Genomic DNA, 11,662 nt, shown 5'->3' with positions numbered 1-11,662 from the left:
AAATTCTCATTGTTTAAACCAACCTGCTGTATGGCAGTTGTTTTAGCGCTGGGAAACTAAGATAGTCATGAAATAACAGATTCGATTTGTGTATTAAGAAAATCACTCTTCCCTGGAGAGTATGGGTTGACAGGAGACGAAAGTGAAGTGGAGGTGGGCATAGCAGCAATCCAGGCTCATAGTACTAAGGTGGTGGCAGGGATGGTGGGACAAAGACAAGCCTGGAAAATGTGGCAGAGAGAAATTTGACAAAACTTGGTGATAGACTGGCTATAGGAGGTGGGAGGAGGGAACTGCAGTGCCTAGGAATCTTGTTGCAGGGACCCGCAGAGTCCCTATTGTGCTCTGCCACGTGGGAGGAGTCCAGGATTGCCAGCAGCCGACCTACCTGATGCCTGAAGCTGGACATTTTTCTCAGCCTCAGAATTGAAAGCTTGTAAAGTAATAAATCCCATTGTAAAGCCAACCCATTTCTGGCATGTTGCTCCCAGCAGCTTTTTAGAAAAACTAAAACATAAAGTAGGGAGCTGAGGTGGCTCAAGCGATTGAGCACCTCTCTCCCAGGTGGGTGGTCCCAGGTTCAGTTCCTGGTGCCTCCTGGAGAGAGGACGAGCAGACACAGAGAGCACACAGCAAGTGGACACAGAGAGCAGACAGCAAGTGGAAACAATTGGGGGGGGGGGTATAAATAAATTTTAAAAATAAATCTTTAAAAAAAACAACCTATAGTAAAAAGAAAAAGTGTGACTATTTTTACCAGTTGAAAACCATATGTTTCAGAAATAAAAGATGATTGAGAAGCTGAACAATGCGCGCAGAAACCACATCCACCATTTGGCATCTGTTAACCAGTTGTTAGGGGGAGGTGGCAGGCATGGGGCAAAGGAACTGGCAGGCAGGGCAGAGGGGTGACAGAAAGTAGACATTAGGGAAAGAATTCATGCAAAAATGGCCCAGGTTGCTGCAGATACCAGAAACTATTCAATGTTTGAGAAAATAGAATTGCAATAAAAATAGTTTGGCACAAAAATACAAAAAAGCAAACCAGAATTATTCCTTTTCCTTTCTTTTCTTGATGCTTTTCCTAGGTAACAGCAGAGCCTACTGTCCCACTAGCTTGACCTCTTTATTGCTGTGGTCAAGACTTCCTGAGGGAGGTCCCTCACTTTCTCCAATATTCCTAACATTTTGAGCCTATCATTTCCCGTTACTTGGGATCCGCGTGAGGGCTGCCTGCCTTCCGCAGATCCATCCCTCCTTGCCCCTCCGTTGAGCAGCCCCTCTACTCTCCTTTTATTATAGAGGAGAGTGTCAACCCCGCTAGAGCTAAACTCTTAGAGAGCAGGGCAGAGCCCATTCATCTCAGACTGCGCACCACTTATCCCAGTGTACAGAGCAGCTGCTCATTTACTTACCACGTTTAGCTCTTACTCTGGCCCAGACTCTGTTCCGAGCTGGGGATTCAACCGTAAGCAAGATCCACCCAAGTGCCCCCCTCCTGGATCCTGACACCCGACAGGCAATTACAGGACCCGGAGACAAACGCGGCAGCGGTGAGCACAGGTGCCTGGAGAATAGAGATGCATGGAGTGCAGACCTAGAGACCGCCTGGGTGCTATTTCCCTGGGAGGACGGCCTTACGTAGGCCCGCCTGTCCTCCCGCTGCATTTTATACTCTCGTGCATCCTCATGCCCCAAAGGATGGGGCAGAGGTTCTAGGGGACATCCCTCCTATCGGGCCCCGCCACGCCCCAGGTTCTATCATATCTGCCTCAGCGCAATGCAACAATTCTCGTGCGTGCCCATCGTCCACCCTACAATCGCGGGAGCCCAGGGAAGACAGTTTTTATGCCAGGTGGGCGCCCGCGCACAGCAGTCCCGAGGACATTTTCCGGAATAAACGGATGGGTGGATGAAGCTAGTGCAAATCGTACAACTGAAACTTCTTGAGACTAATTCCATCAGGGAACTCCGGACCCGCAGCACACCCCAAGCCCGCGCCACCACGCGGCCGCTAGCGAGGCCCCGCCTACCTCCGGGCGCGGCCCCGCCGCGCGCTCCCTGGGCTCCCGCGCTCCAGCGGGAGGTGGCCGCGTTCCGAGCCACAGTGCGCTTGCGCAGGAGGGGCCAGCGAAGGGAGGAGGGGAGGAGCCTGAGGAAAATGGACTGCGGTGACCGAGAAAATACGGAGAGGATCGAGACTGGAATCGGCTCCGGCTCCGCCGGGTGGGTGCAGGTGTTGGGAGGTCCTCGGAGGCAACCTCTGTAGCTGATCTGAGTTTACACCGGTGCGCTTTTCACCGCTCACGTCCCGTGTCTGTTGCATTTGTTCTCTTTCAGTCAGGCTTAGTGGGCCAGAATTCGTGCATTGGAGTTAGGCAGACTCATTCCCGTTCCTGTTATGTTAGTATCTGCGCAACTTTGGGCAGGTTACCCTGCCCAGGCTTCACTGCCTACTTCTATGAAATGGAGATGCTGGTAGTACTGCTTCTGTCGCAAGGGGATTTTCTTGAGGTTTAAATGAGACGACGTGTGTCAAGTGCTTAGCGCAGTGTCTGGAACGTAGAAAATGCCTGGTAAATGGTAAGCGCTGTTATCATCATCATTAATATTGTCATCATCATTATTAATGTCATCATCAGCATCATGTGTTTTTTGTGCCAGGATCTATTGTACGCAACTATTATGCTGGTTTTCCTTGAAAAACATCAGAGAACATAAGAAGTAACAGAAAATTCCGCGCTGGAAGATGGTCTGAATTTTTAAAGTAGTAAAAAGTAGTCTCTGAAAAATGCAATCCGGTAATCTTGACTTTTATTGAGCACCAGTATAAGCCTAGGATTTATTTTATCAAAGATAATTTATGAGCATTTAGGAAAGGAATTTCTGTTCATCATGAGGTAGTCTGTGCTAAGAACAAATGAATCAAGCCAAATTAACCCTTTTGAATGGACATTAAAATGATAGGAGGGTGGAGGGTGATAATTTGAAACTTGTCTCTACAGTTGTTTTAACTTGGGCTCAGATATGTAGATGAAACTCTGGAGAAAGTAGATTGGGATGATCGACCTATTTAACTTTTAAAATGTGTTTGAAATTTTCCAAAATAAAAAGTAGAGAGAAGAGTATAATAAACTCCTTCATACCTATAAAAAAAAGATATTTCAGTGGAAACAACTTTTTACCTTTTCTAGACTTAAGTTATTTGAAAAATAATATCTTAGGTCAGGATAATGCCCCACAGTAAGCTTTTTTCTTTGCAGCTAGCCACTCCCCGTTTCTGACATCATTTTTCCATATAGGTTAATATGGAATGCTTTTTTAAAAAATCTCACCCCCCCCACACCCCCAGCGACATGATTGCTGTCTGCTCTCTGTGTCCATTCACTGTGCTTTCTTCTGTGGGTCTGTATTTATTTTTATTTATCCCCCCCTCCCCTTGCGGCTTGTTTGCTGTCTGTGTCCATTCACTGCACGCTCTTCTGTGTTTTTACTTGTGTCCCTTTTTCGGTTGCGTCACCTTGCTGAGTTGGCACTCTGGGGCGCTTGGGGGCCATCAGCTCTCCATGGCATGGGATTTGCACCCAGGGCCTCCCATATGGTAGATGAGAGCCCAACTGATTGGGCCACAGCCACTTCCTTGGAATGCCTTTTTTTTTTTTTAATTTATTTAAAAAGTAAAAAAAACAAAGGACAGTTTCCCAACAGCCCTTCTTGATCCTATTCCCACCTACAGAGAATTCTGTTTTATCAGTTTAGTGTTCATTTCAGGCGTTTTCACTGTCTATATGCACATGTATGACTGTATCAGAATACAGTGATAGCTCTGTGAAGTCATCAGGAGCTCAAGCTCGCTCTTTCAGCTTCACCATCACCAGCATTTGTTTTTTTAATCATTCTTATCACAGTGAGACTGCAGCTTGTCCAGGAATTGTGTCCGTGTACTAGACAGAAAGGGTGAAAACATCTTGTGAGGTTTTACGCTTTTATTCAGGAGGGAAAACCTACAGGAGCATCTTTCTAGATTCTCTACATCACCTGACCCCTCCATCAATGGGGGAGTCAGGGAAGTTGAATAATTTACATTTCCAGTATCTAAAGTATAGAAGGACAAAGTAAAAGGGGCTTGTGACTGTCTTTTGGGTAGCCAAGTTTCAGAAATTTAGAGGTTTGTTTTGCTTTTTCCAAAAATGAACTCATACAATGTATACTTTCTGCAACCCACTATTTTTCCTTAGCAATATGGATTAGAACTTTCCATGGTAACCTGTGTGAAACTTCCTTGTGTGCCCTAGCTGCTGCATACTCCCCTTGTTTCGTTATTCTAAAGCGCACCCCATAAATTCTTATTTTATGACCTCTAAAGTTGGTATGCATCTTACGAAGGCAGAGATGTGGCATCATTGCCTGCTGGATATGCATCAAAACTTGCAGAATGGAATATTGATGACTCTGAGTCTGAAAGGTGATTGAGAAAGGTAAGACCTGAGGTGGGGTGCACCTTTAATAAGAAAGAGCGAAGAGGCACAGGCAGGCATGAGAGTAGAAGGCCCTGTGGAGTTGGAGGCAGAGAATGGAGGGAGGCAGCTTCAAGCCCGGGAATGCCAAGGATTGCCCGTAAACCCTGGCATCTGGAAGAGGCGAGGAAGGAGTCACCCTTACCCACCTCAGAGGGAGGATGGCCCTGCTGACACCTCGGTTTCAGATCTCTGGCCTCCAGAACTGGGACACCATTTATTTCTGTTGTTTTAAGCCACCTAGTTTCTGGTACTTTGTTTCAGCAGCCCTAGGGAATGAACACAACATCTCAGCTAATTTATTTCATGTATATTTTCCTTTGAATGTATGCACTAGTAAGATATTAAATTAAAAATCTATAAAAGGGGGAAGCGGACTTGGCCCAGTGGTTAGGGCGTCCGCCTACCCCATGGGAGGGCCATGGTTCAAACCCCGGGCCTCCCTGACCCATGTGGAGCTGGCCCATGCGCAGTGCTGATGCGCGCAAGGAGCGCCATGCCACGCAGGGGTGTCCCCCGCATAGGGGAGCCCCATGCGCAAGGAGTGCGCCCCATAAGGAGAGCTGCCCAGCGCGAAAGAAAGTGCAGCCTGCCCTGGAATGATGCCACACCCGCAGAGAGATGATGCAGCAAGATCACGCAACAAAAAGAAACACAGATTCCCGTGCCGCTGACAACAACAGAAGCGGACAAAGAACACACAGCAAATAGACACAGAGAGCCGACAACTGGGGGGGGGGAGGAAGGAGAGAGAAAAAAGTCTATATAAGGGAAGCGGATATGGCTCAACTGACAGAGCGTCTGCCTACCATATAGGAGGTCCAGGGTTTGGTACCCAGGGCCTCTGGCCCATGTGGTGAACTCGCCCACATGCAGTGCTGCCGTGCGCAATTGTGTGCAAGAAGTGCTGTGCCACACAGGGGTGCCCCCCTGCGCAAGGAGTGCACCCTGCAAAGAGAGCCACCCCATGCGAGAAAAGTGCAGCCTGCTCAGGAGTGGCACAGCACACATGAAGAGGTGACACAGCAAGATGACACAACAAAAAGAGGCACAGATTCCCAGTGCCGCCTGACAAGAATGCAAGCAGGCACAGAAGAACACATGATGAAGGGACACAGAGAGCAGACAATGAGGGGAGGGGGGAAAGGCAGAAGGGGAGAGAAATAAATAAAAATAAATCTTAAAAAAAAACTATGTTAAAAATAAACCCATACATCTATGGCCAACTGATTTTTGACATGGTGCTAAATATATAAATTGGAGAAACAAGAGTCTCTTCAACAAATTATGCTGGGAATAATGGATATCCACGTGCAAAAGAATAAAACTAGATCCTTAACTCATACTATGTATAAAAATTAACTCTAAAATGGATCGCTAATCAAAACCTAAGAGCTAAAACTCTAAAACTCTGTATTAGTCAGCCAAAGGGGTGCTGATGCAAAATACCAGAAACCTGTTGGCTTTCATAAAGGGTATTTACTTGGGCTAGAAGGTTACAGTCACAAGGCCATAAAGAGTAAGTTACTTCACTCACCAAAGTCTGTTGCCACCTGTGGGAGCAAGATGGCTGCTGGTCCCTGTGAGGGTTCTGATTTCCTCTTCCTCCTAAGGCTCTGTGGTCCCAGCTCCTTCCAATCTCAGCTGTAGGCTAACGTAAGGCTCGTCTCTCTCTCCAGGGCTTGTTTCCTTCCGGGCTTTCTCAGCTATTTGGGTTCTTGGTTTTTTCAGCTGGAAACTTTCAGGCAACCTGCTTGGCTCTCTCCCTGGGACTCCAGCATCCAAAACTAAACTCTCTGTATTCTCCTTCTCCATGTATTTACTTCCCTCTCTTTGAGCATCCGTTTATATAGCCCATGTGGCAGTTTGATATTGTTTATGCATTCCAAAAAAAGATATTGGATTATGTTTGTAAACTGGTATGTTATTAAGGCTTTGATTGGGCCACATGAGTGGGCAGGATCTGACAGAGAAACCATACTGCAAAGAAAGGAGGTGGGAGTTTTGAGGTGGAGCCTAGGAAGTAAACACATGGGAGAGAGCAGAACAGCTGAGCCCAGAGAGAAATGAGCCCCAAGAAGAGAGGAACCCAGGAAGCCTGAACCCTTGCAGACATCGGCAGCCATCTTGCTCTAACAGGTGGCAACAGACTTTGGTGAGGGAAGTAACTTATGGTTATGGCCTAGTAACTGTAAGCTTCTACCCCAAATGTCCTTTATAAAAGCCAACAGATTTCTGGTATTTAGTATCAGCACCCCTTTGGCTGACTAATACACCCATAAGAGTTCCTTAGTTTTTACCAAATCCCTTTTTCTGTTCCAGGATCCCATGCAGAATAGCACATTATGTGTCATCACCATGTCTCCTGAGGCTGCTCTTGGCTGAGAGTTTCTCAGAATTTCCTTGTTTTGGACGACTTTGCCAGTTTTGAGGAGTGCTGGTCAGGAACTTTGTCAAATGTCCATCAGTTGGGATTGGCCTGATATTTTTCTCATGACCAGCCTGAAGTTTGAGTTTGGGAGAGGATGACCATAGAGCAAAGTGTGCTTCTCAACACATCATGTCCAGACTGTGCACTAGCAACATGACTTTCCACTGTGATGTTCGCCTTGATCACCTGGTCCAGGTAATCTTTGTCAGATTTCACCACTGTCAATTTACTCTTTTTCTGCCTTTCCATACCAGGAAAGTATTCCTTCCTTTGGAAGGAGGTCACTATGGGCAGCCCGTATTAAAGGGGTGGGAAATTATGCCCCACCTCCCTGGGGATGGAGTAGCTGCATAAATTATCTGGAATTCTTCTGCATGGAAAATTTGTCTATTCTCCTCTATTTATTCAATTATTTATTTATATTGGTTTAGACTCATGGATATTTATTTTATCCTTTGGGTTATTATCTAATACTACTTTACTTATCAAATTGTTCCAGTTTTGGCCATTGGGAGCTCCCACTTGGTTCCTGTGTCCCTTTGACACACTCCATAATTGTGTGTGTGTGTGCACGTGAGTACATGTGGTTTAGAACTTCCTTGTTTTCTGGCACTATGAAATGCTCTGGGCTCCTCTTATGTATGTCCTGCCCCACTTATGTGGGTAGAAGTCAATTTTTCCATAAATTTATCAGTCTTGTTTTTTATAGCTTTGCTTTTCATATCTTACAAAAGGAAAATACTTTCTCAGTAAGAGAAAGATAATATAAATAAGTTCTCCTATATTCTTTTACTACTTGCATAATTTCGCTTAATACTTAGCTGTATAATCCATCTGGAATTACTATTTTGTGTGATGTGGAGTAGGAATGTAAATGGATAGCTAATTATCTCAACCCCATTTGTGGACTAATCCATCCTTTCCTCTGTGGTTTAAATATATGATATTCCTACATGCCCAAGAGTCTGTTTGGGGCTCTGTTTTAGTCCTTGGGTTTAATTGTCCTACATAGCAACACACAGATTTAATTTCTATAAGTTTGTGGACTATTTTATCTGGAGGGGAAAGTCCCATCTTTGACCTTTTGCAATAAATTTTTTTCACTATTCTTCAGCATCTTCTCTTCCAGATGAAGATTAGAATCTACTTGTCAAAGTCCATGAAAAATGCTTTTGGGATTCTCATTGGTATACACTGGATCCTTTTTTCTTATCTTTCTAGAGCAGTGATTTTCAAACTTTAATGTGCAAGAGAATCGCTTGGAGAGTTTGAAACACACTTACCTGGGGCCCATCTTCAGAGATTCCGGTTCGGTTGGTCAGGGCAGGATCCACGAATTTGCATTTTGAACAAGCTCAGGGTGCACTGGTCTGGAACCTCTCTCTGAGTACCACTGCTCTACAGTGCTTTCTCCCGCCATGAAAAACTGGCTATGAATACAACCTGAGGATTAAAATGGATAGCATGTGAAAAGTACTTAGAACAGTGCCTGGCCTATGGAGTCACAGTAAGTTGTAGCCATTTTTCTTTGTTAGCCAATCAGAATGGTTTTTATTACCAAGGAGTCTGGGAGAGTATATCTGTGCATGACTGAGCACCTGAGGAGTATCTGTGGACATGGTGGAGGTGTGGAGGGATCGAGAAGGTAGTTGGATGAAAACAAGATTATGTGGGACACACTTTGCATGACAGACAAGGAGAACTCACATCTAAAAAAAAACCACAGTCCTTAATACGTGAAGAAATTGTAGCAATGATGGACAAAAGAATGTTCTATCAGATCCAAAACTTAAGCCTAGAGAAAGAAGACATTGTAGCAGTTTGATATTATTTATGAATTCCAAAAACAGATATTGATTATGTTTGTAAACCGGTCTGTTCCTCTGAGTGTGATACCCTTTGAATGCATTAGATTCAGCTGACATGTCTTGATTAAATTATCTTAGGATTGGGGTTTAATTCATCCAAGTCAGTAGGGCATGACTCAGGGTTGAGTCCCTACCCTCTTGGGGGCTGATATAAATGGACATTCACTCAAGAAGATGTGGGACGAGAGAGCTCCATAGATGCCAGAGGAAAGGACTTTGTCATGTGGCAGAAAGAAGAAGGCTCAAACAGCTAAAGCCTGGGGAGAGAGGAGCCATTCACCTGATGATTTGCAATTGCTATAGGAAGCCCTGAGAGGTGAGCCCTATGCTAGCCTACAGCTGAGATTGGAAGAAGCTGAGCCCATGGAGGCTTAGGAAGAAGGAGGAAGGAGAGAACAGGCAGAGATTGCCCGCCATCTTGCTTCAACACGTGGCAACTGACTTTGGTGAGAAAGCAACTTTGAGTTGGGCTCTTTAGGGCCTTGAAACTGTAAGCTTTTGCTCCAAATAAATACTCTTTATAAAAGCCTACAGGGTGGCAGACTTGGCCCAGTGGTTAGGGCATCCTTCTACCACATGGGAGGTCCACGGTTCAAATCCTGGGCCTCCATGACCAGTGTGGAGCTGGCCCATGCGCAGTGCTGATGCGCCCAAGGAGTGCCGTGCCACGCAGGGGTGTCCCCCGCATAGGGGAGTCCCACACACAAGGAGTGCGCCCCATAAGGAGAGCCACCCAGGGCAAAATAAAGTGCAGCCTGCCCAGGAATGGCGCCGCACACACGGAGAGCTGACACAATAAGATGACACAACAAAAAGAAACACAGATTCCCGTGCTGTTGACAACAACAGAAGCGGACAAAGAAGACACAGCAAAATATACACAGAGAAGAGACAACCAGGGTGGGTGGGTGGGTGGGGGCAGGGGAGAGAAATAAATAAATAAATCTTTAAAAAAAAAGGCTACAGATTTCTGGTACTTTGCATCAGCACCCCTTTGGCTGACTAATACAGACATCAAAGAGGAGAACAAATGGAAATGTTGCCTGATGAGTGGAATTTTTCTCTTCAGTGGATGGTCCTTAAGGACAATCCCTAGTCTTAGATGCATGAAATCATCAGCACTGATAAGAATTAAGAATTTAGAATATTTATGCTGGTGCCTTGGGTCTGTGGAGGGAATAGTATAGGTAAAGGTTTTTATAATGTTAACATATATACAACACAAAATTTCCCATTTTAACCACTTATGTGTATACAATTCAGTGATATAATTCACATTCCCAAGATTGTTCTTCTATTATCTCCATCCATTACTGCTTACTGGGCACAGAATTTCTGTTTCATCACCTCAAACAGAAACTCTGTGCCCATTAAGTAGTAACCTTCCATCCTCTCACCTCTTCTCTACCTAGCCCCTGGTAATCTATAGTGTATGTTCTGCTTCCATAAATGTTTTTTACAGGTATTTTATATGACCAAATCATTATAATATTTCTCCTCTTGTGTCTGGCTTGTTTGCTCAACATGATGTTTTCAAGGTTCATCATATCCATGTTGTAGCATATATTAGAACCTCATTCCTTTTTATGGCTGAATAATATTCCATTGTATGAATATACAAAATTTTGTTTATTCATTCATCTGTTGATGAAATGGGACTTTTTTCATGCCAGGGTTTTGTCCCTGCTCTTTTTTCACCCTATCCCTTTGACTCAAGAGCATTTTGAATCTAAGTATATTTTTTTGTTGTTGTTGTTTTTGAACATACAAATATCGATCAGAATTATACCATCATTCACAAATTTTTACTGATTATATATTTTCTGGGACCAACTCTTCCTATCCATTTAATTCTTTGATCAGCTTTCATGTAGTACAAAAGTTCTGGCCAACTCAACCCACCCTAGGGTTATGAGGTTAGCTGAATGCACAAAACTTGACACTGGATGGATGAGATGAACCACAGTTTATCCATTACACACTCACAACCCGAGGGAAGAGGGCCATATATCACACTGAACCACACAGGGTTTGCCCTTAAGAGCAGAGTGAACTAGCAGGGACTGTGTAACAGGCTTTGTAGTAACAAGAGGATGAGGTGCCCCTTGGTTCCTGTAGCAGGATGTGACTGGAATTGTTTGAACAATCTTGAAGCCTGTTAGAGAAGTATAACTGTTAGATTAAGGACTGGGTAGGGTGCAGCTGGTCTGGCTGATTGGAGAACTAGCAGGGTAGGGAGTCTTTCCTGCTGGGTGGGAGGCATATTTGGTGTGAGCAGGAGAACTCGCAGCTAGGTCTTTGGGGCCTTATGACACTCAAAGATGTCAAGGCAACATGTGGAATTTAGGACCTTCTAACAGTTAAACTTTTCCCATTTTTTTTCCATTTTCATTTTTATTTTACTGAAATTATAGTTAATAGAATTAATAGGATCAATTCTTTTCTATGAAAATTTATTTTATATGTAATTGATTAGAGTTTCTGTCATTTGGAGTTCTACTTTGTGGTCAGTATTTCTAGCAACCCCTTTTTCACAGATCACATTTAGTAATTCTAACATTTCCATGTGTAGTTTTAGTCATTGTCAATTTTGTTTTGTATTAATTATTTCTACCAGAATTATTTAGTATAAATTGGATAAAACACTAATAGTTTATATTTAGTTCTTAGTTAACTTATGAGAACACTGTAAGCAAATATTTTCAGATGCTCCAGAGGAATAGCATTGCCTTGTCATCTTTCACTAGTCTATTGCTGTTTTATACTCATATCTGTGGTAGAGTTAAAAGCAATAGGTTAGATAAAAATGTCCTGGGGTGAGAATGTAGCCAGGACTAAAATGTTCT

At 44.1% G+C, this 11,662-nt stretch overlaps 1 long non-coding RNA gene across 2 annotated transcripts; it reads left to right on the top strand.

Moving 5' to 3' along the window:
• The first annotated feature begins 2,137 nt into the window (after positions 1–2,137).
• On the top strand, positions 2,138–9,713 carry LOC101423360 (uncharacterized). Of its 2 annotated transcripts, XR_011649507.1 has the most exons (6): positions 2,138–2,226; positions 2,341–2,583; positions 2,665–4,478; positions 6,840–7,143; positions 7,448–7,521; positions 8,063–9,713. It is a non-coding gene; the product is annotated as an uncharacterized lncRNA (long non-coding RNA). The 2 variants fall into 2 exon arrangements; XR_011649508.1 differs by lacking the exon at positions 2,665–4,478.
• The last annotated feature ends 1,949 nt before the right edge of the window (positions 9,714–11,662 follow it).

Source organism: Dasypus novemcinctus, chromosome 8 (genome assembly GCF_030445035.2).
Source record: "Dasypus novemcinctus isolate mDasNov1 chromosome 8, mDasNov1.1.hap2, whole genome shotgun sequence".
Lineage (NCBI taxonomy): Eukaryota > Metazoa > Chordata > Mammalia > Cingulata > Dasypodidae > Dasypus > Dasypus novemcinctus.
This window is presented reverse-complemented; position numbering and strand designations above follow the sequence as displayed.